The 5,896-nt window shown below is 43.9% G+C and overlaps 1 long non-coding RNA gene across 1 annotated transcript; it reads left to right on the forward strand.

Moving 5' to 3' along the window:
* Positions 1 to 1,401: 1,401 nt before the first annotated feature.
* LOC146895203 (uncharacterized) lies at positions 1,402 to 5,589 on the forward strand. The gene is made up of 2 exons (XR_015000750.2): positions 1,402 to 1,854; positions 5,227 to 5,589. It is a non-coding gene; the product is annotated as an uncharacterized LOC146895203 (long non-coding RNA).
* The last annotated feature ends 307 nt before the right edge of the window (positions 5,590 to 5,896 follow it).

A 5,896-nucleotide genomic window follows, 5' to 3' on the forward strand; every position in this document is an offset into this window, starting at 1 on the left:
CAGCATCCTTCATTCTCTGTTCTCTTCAGTGCAGTTAGGCTAAAGCGTGGACAGAACAATAAACCCTGCCTATTTTTCTTTTTCTTTTCTTTTCTTTCTTTCTTTCTTTCTTTTTTTTAATGTGAGGCCCTGGTACCATGAGGGAAAAAAAAACATTTAAAATGTAATTTTAATCCGTAAATCTTTTAAAAATTAATTTAAAAAATAATAAAAAAATTTTATTTTAAAATTTTAAATCTTTTAAAAATTAAAAGCCTTACAAAACCACATTTAAACCCAGGTGATGGTAGTGCACACCTTCAATCCCAGTACTTGGGAGGCAGAAGCAGGCAGATCTCTTGAGTTTGAAGCTAACCTGGTCGACAGAGAGAGTTCCTGAACAGCTAGAGCTGTACAGAGAAACCCTGTCTTGGGGGAAAAAAATGAAACAAACAAAAAATTTAAATCAGGCAGAGGCGGGTGAATCTCTATGAATTCAAGGCCAGCCTGGTCTACAAAGTGAGTTCCAGGACAGTTATGGCTTTGTGGAGAAGCTCTATCTCAAAAAACAAAACAAAAAACAAATTTAAAAACCCTCATCATTTTACTGACATACTCCAGTATTTCTGTGTTTAAATCCTTGGATCCTACACATAAAGAGGTCACATGCCCATGGTTTGCTTAATGTCTACTGTCCCACACGTGTCGTTGCAATAGATATGCTTTGTTATTTAAGGAGTCGATATTCCCAGAAAATGGGTACTTAGAATCCGGTTAGTCCTCTACTCCTGAGCTTTTAGTCCGTGCCTGTGCTTAGAACAGTCTTTATAACTTCATAAATACACGTTCGTGTGCACACTTTTAGAGGAGCTATTAATAGGAGCCAAGAAATTGATAAACATTAGATTACTTCATGCTCTCCTCCTCCAGCTTGTATTTACTTTTATTTGGTTCTGGTTTGGTTGCCAGGGTCTCACTTTGTAGCCCCGGCTAACCTGGAATTCACTATTTAGACCAGACTGACCACACTGTACCAGTTGGTTTTGTCTTTTTTTGTTGTTGTTGTTGTTGCGGTAGAGTCACTGTGGCCCAAATAATTCTGGAACTGGCAACACAACCCAAGTTGGCCTTGAACGTCTAGCCATCCTCCTGCCTCAGATCTCTATGAGCAGAGAATACAAGTAGTGAGTCACTCTATTTCGACTGCTTTAGTCTATAAACTACACTCTCTGGGCTACTTAATGTTTAGTAATTCATGCAATGGAAATCTGGGAGCTGGAGAAAGTTCTCCAGTGAGGGTCACTTGCTCAAGGTCACACGGCTAGGCCAGAATGGCACAAACCCAAACTGCTAACGGCGCCCAACTTTATCTGATCCCAGGGCTCTGTTGATCTCTTCCTGTTAGCGGTCCGATGACTTCCTATCTCTATTTCTGTGCAACAGGGAAAAAAATATTTACATGTAAACATTCATGGTTTTTCCTCCTCCAGTCTTGGTTCGAAACATATCGTGAAGATTGCCGAGGAAGGAGGCAGACCAAAGCAAAACGCCCGCTGTGATCTGGAGAATTTCCTCCCAGGCCCGCTCGCCCGCTCCCTCGCTTGGAGGAAAAACTGCTGGCAGAGGAAGCAGAGACGTGGGTTGGCAGAACCAGGGTGGTCAGCAATTTGGAGGAGGGAGAGCAAGCAGGGCCTTCTGGAGCTGCTCTGGAAGCTTGGGACTTGGACGACTTGGGAGGATTCTGAGCAGCTCCGCGCCTTAAGATGCAAACCCTGCAAACCCCCGCAGCCTCTCGGTTCAGGCTTTTAACTCCTGTTTGCACTTTTGGGGGTTAGATGGGTCGCGAGGACAGAAAAAAATGACTGACTTATTTAGGTATGTAAACTGGGTTTTCTTTCTCTCTAAAGACTGATTTTTTTATTTTAATGTATATGAGTATTCACCTGCATAAATGTACTATGTGCTTGCCAGGTGCCCGTGGAGGTCAGAAGTGGGTGTCAAATGCTCTGAAATTGGAGTTGCAGACAGCTGTGAATCAGTACACACACACTTACCTACACACACACACACACACACACACACACACACACACACACACACACAAACCCCTAACACACACCTATACACATACATTAATAATAAATTATTTTTAGTAAAAGAACTGTGCAGGGGGCTGGAGAAATGGCTCAGAGGTTAAGAGCACTGACTGCTCTTCCAGAGGACCCGGGTTCAATTCCCAGCACCCACATGGCAGCTCACAACTGTCTGAAAATCCAGTTCCAGGGGATCTGACACCTTCACACCAATGCACATAAAAATAAAAAGATAAATAAATCATAAAAAAATTAAAAAAGAAAAAGAACTGTGCAACAGCCAGTCAAGTGTTGTGGTTAAAGTGTAATTCTAGCACTTGGCGGGGATAGAAGCAGGCGCATCAGGAGTTCAAGGTCATCCTTGGTTACTTAGCAGTGAGAATCTGTCAGCACCCCCACCCCCCAAACACACACAGGAGAAAACCACAGAGATGCTGCTGCTTCGCTGGTTTCTCAGTCCTGTGGTCAGCGTGGCTCTTCCTGCGCCGCTTGCTTCCGACTGCAGAAATGAAGAACTTCTCTGTTTCTTGATCTGCATTTTCTTCGTTCGAATTTCCTTTTTTATTCTTCCTTTTGATTTTTCAAGACAGGGTTCTCTGTGTAACAGCTCTGGCTGTCCTGGAAGTCACTTCGTAGACCAGGCTGGCCTTAAACGCAGGGATCTGCCTGCTTCCGCCTCCCAAGAGCTGGGGCTAAAGGTGTTTGCCACCACGTCCGGTTTTAAAAACCTTTTTTACTGTAGAAAACGTCTGGTGTCATGGGCCTGGAATCCCAGTGCCTTGGGAGTTGAGACAGGAGGATTGAAAATTCCAGGCCAGCATGGGCTACAGAATGAGTTCAAAGGTCAGCCTTGGCACTTCAGTTTGAAACTAAGCAGTGAGAAGAGGTTTGGGGATCTAGCTCACCAGGAGTGTGCATGACCACCCATGGTGGTCTTTACTGTCAATTTGACTGGGTTTAGACTCTTAGGAGCCCCACCTTTGGGGTGTTCCTGAGCCTGTTCCCCGTAGGGGAGGATCCCTCTGAATGTGGAGACACTGAGCTTGATTACCAGCATTCTCCTTCCTCTCCCCCCTCCCCTCCCCTCTTCCTGAGTGCAGCTGTGTGACCTGCTGCCCAGAGTTCCTAAGGCAGCACCTTGGATCCCTTAAACTGTGAGCCAACAGATGCTCTCTCTTAAGTCGCTTTTTTGTCAGGTATTTGGCCATGGGAATGAGAATACTAACTAATTCATCTAGAGTGCATGAAGGCCTTCAGTTCATTACCCAGCATTGGGAAAGCCAAAATTTCATAATTTTTTTTTAAAAGTAATTATTTGACACAAATTCAATAATTATTAACATTTGCCAAAGTTTGTTTTTCCCTTTGGGACTAAATCTCTATAAGTCTGGGCAAAAGTGTCTCCTTTTTATTTTAAAAGTTATCATTCGTGTTAGCAATATTTGGTTTCGGGGTCGCACATACCCAAGTTTGGCTTTGTAGTCTGGCTTTATAGCCAAAGATGGCCTCTCACTCCTAATCCTCCTGCTGCTGCCTCCGGGGTGCTGGTTTCTCAAGCTCCACCACCATACCCAGCTCTGACACTTCTCCTACACACCCTTCTATCTGTGGCAGCTACACACCCATCTTCTTAAAAATTTTAGTTGTTGTTTATTATTGTGTGTGGGGGGGGATTCGGGGTAGAACCTGTTTCCTAGTCACAATTTGGGGAGTCAGTTTTCTCCTCCCACCTTTCCATAGCCCCCCGCAATCCAGCACAGGTCACCAGGCTTGCATAGCAAGCACCTTTCCTCGTTGAGCCATGTCACTAACTCTCCTTTTTCTTTTTTTCTGTGTTCTTTATTTGTGGAAGAACCAGAGTGTTTGTCCAATAAGAGCTCTCATGCCCTAAAAGATTTGGTTCTTCCTGGAAGTGTATTTAAACTTGCTCTTCTGCCCTAAGTTTCCCATAAACTGCAAGTCAGCTCCAGAGACTTGATCAGATGGGGTTTAATGTACTTGGCAGCAGTACTTTACTGGTGATGGCCATGGACACTTCTTGCATTGCTGTTTGTTTTTCAGACGGGGTTGTGGATTCTAGCCTGACCTCAGACTCCTCTCTGTGGCAAGGACGACCTTGAATCCTGATTGAGTGCTGGATTCTAGGTGTACACCACCTTGCCCACTTAATTCAGTACGGGGGATGGAAGCCAAGGCTTCCTGCGTGCTACGGGAGCACTCTACCATCTTAGCTGAATGCCCAACACGATACACTCAATGTTACATCAAATCTGGAAGTATGTAATGTCTGGCTGAGCTATTCTAGCTGACTAATCAGTGGACTTAATGATCTCTTCATTATAAAAGTCTCCATCAACCTTTCACCTATTGGTTTTAGCATCCACCAATGAATCATTATTTTATTAGGCATTGCAAGGTGGTGATTTTGTTTATTCTTTTTACATTCATTACCTGGATAATTCTTCCATAAATATGAACTTGTCAATTTTATTCTTCTGAAATACAGTTTATATGAAATAGGAAATACTTGATTCCTTGGTTGTTGTTTTTTGTTTGTTTGTTTGTTTGTTTGTTTTAGTTTTTCCAGACAGGGTTTCTCTGTAGCTTTGGAGCCTGTCCTGGAACTAGCTCTTGTAGACCAGGCTGGCCTCGAACTCACAAAGATCTGCCTGCCTCTGCCTCCCGAGTGCTGGGATTAAACCATCGCCCAGCTCCTTGTGGGATTTTTGTTTGTTTGTTTTGTTTTATTTTATTTTTATATGTACATTTGTCTGTGTGAAGGTGTCAGATCCTCTGGAACTGTAGTTATAGGCAGTTGTGAGCTGCCATGTGGGTGCTGGGAATTAAACCCAGATCCTCTGGAAGAGCAGCCAAGTTCCCTTAACCACTGAACCATCTCTCCAGTCCACGTTTTTTGTTTGTTTGTGTTTTGTTTGTTTGTTTGTTTTGTTGAGAAAGGGTCTTACTATATAGCCCTGACTGGTCTGGAACTCAATATGTAGAACAGGCTGACTTCAAACTCATAGCAATCCACCTGCCTCTGCCTCCCCAGTGCTGGGATAGAAGGTATGTGCTACCATACATGGGTTTGTTGGTTTGTTTTAAAATAATTTTATTTTGTTTATTTTTATGTGTATGGGTGTTTTGCCTACAGGTATGTCTGTGCAACACATGTGTGCAGTGTCCACAGAGGCCAAAAGAAGGTATCAGATCCCCATGGACTGGAATTACAGATGTTTGTGAGCCACCAAATGGATGCTAAAACTGAAAACCCAGTCCTCTGGAAGGGCAGCCTGCACTCTGAACCACTGAGCCATCCCTCCAGTCCTTCCTTTCTGATTTTTTTTTTTTTTGATTTAAGACAAGGTCTCCCTATGTAGTTCATTTGAGATCCTCCTACCTCAGTCTCCCAAGTGTTGAGTATATGTACTGCCTTAACCTTCCTCTTTGAATGTTTGCCTAATTTTCTCATGTGTAGAACAAAGTGTTCAGTGAATGAATGGAGAAAGCCCTTGGAGTATGACTGAACTCAACTCCATGTTGGTGGTGTCGCCACACAGTCCTCTGAGCCTTGCTTTCCTTAGACGAGGAAACGGCTTCCAGACCCCAGCTTTTCCAGACCGTCCACGGAATCACGTCTAGGCCTAGATTAGGCAACTCCTTGTATAGGAAATAAAAGTGTATCAACTGAAAATAAATGCAAGGAAGGGGACAGAGGTGTGGAGGGCAGCATCCAGCCTAAGCCGGGCACGTGGCAGCTGCTGCTGACAGTCTCAGCGCTCCCTGGGAGGAAAAGACTTTAGCCAGGGATTACTCCAAACAGC

Source organism: Myodes glareolus, chromosome 3 (genome assembly GCF_982192425.1).
Source record: "Myodes glareolus chromosome 3, mMyoGla1.1, whole genome shotgun sequence".
Classification (NCBI taxonomy): Eukaryota; Metazoa; Chordata; class Mammalia; order Rodentia; family Cricetidae; genus Myodes; species Myodes glareolus.